Below are 383 nucleotides of genomic sequence, written 5' to 3'. Positions count from 1 at the left end.
ATAGGAGGAGTGGTGCCCAAGGCGGAACCGGGGTTTTAAACCACTCAGAAAGAGCACGAAGCTGTTGCGCGTAGGTCTTACCCTATGTGGATTTTAGAAAGTGCGCAAAGCATAACGTGCACACTTACCACTTATGTGGATTTTTAGAAAGTGCGCAAAGCTTAACGTGTGCACGTACCATAGTATGGATTTAAGAGTTTTCCAAGCATCAGCTCACAGATACCCGGAAGTATTGAGCAGAATGGGAGAGGCAAGCTCAAATACAACCCTCTAGGGTGAGGGGAGCACTTCCCAGAGACAGCATTTACACAGGAAGGTTCTCGTAATGCCACCTATGCCTCCCGCTCGTTGCCTCAGCAAGAGGGGATATCCTGGTGATCGGG

The 383-nt window shown here is 49.3% G+C and overlaps 1 pseudogene; it reads left to right on the top strand.

Annotated features, from left to right (window-relative positions):
* The first annotated feature begins 325 nt into the window (after positions 1-325).
* The window catches only part of LOC107712647 (galectin-3-binding protein B-like), a 3147-nt pseudogene continuing 3089 nt past the window's right edge, over positions 326-383 (top strand).

This window comes from Sinocyclocheilus rhinocerous, unplaced genomic scaffold, assembly GCF_001515625.1.
Source record: "Sinocyclocheilus rhinocerous isolate Xijiao unplaced genomic scaffold, SAMN03320098_v1.1 scaffold14082, whole genome shotgun sequence".
NCBI lineage: Eukaryota > Metazoa > Chordata > Actinopteri > Cypriniformes > Cyprinidae > Sinocyclocheilus > Sinocyclocheilus rhinocerous.
This window is presented reverse-complemented; position numbering and strand designations above follow the sequence as displayed.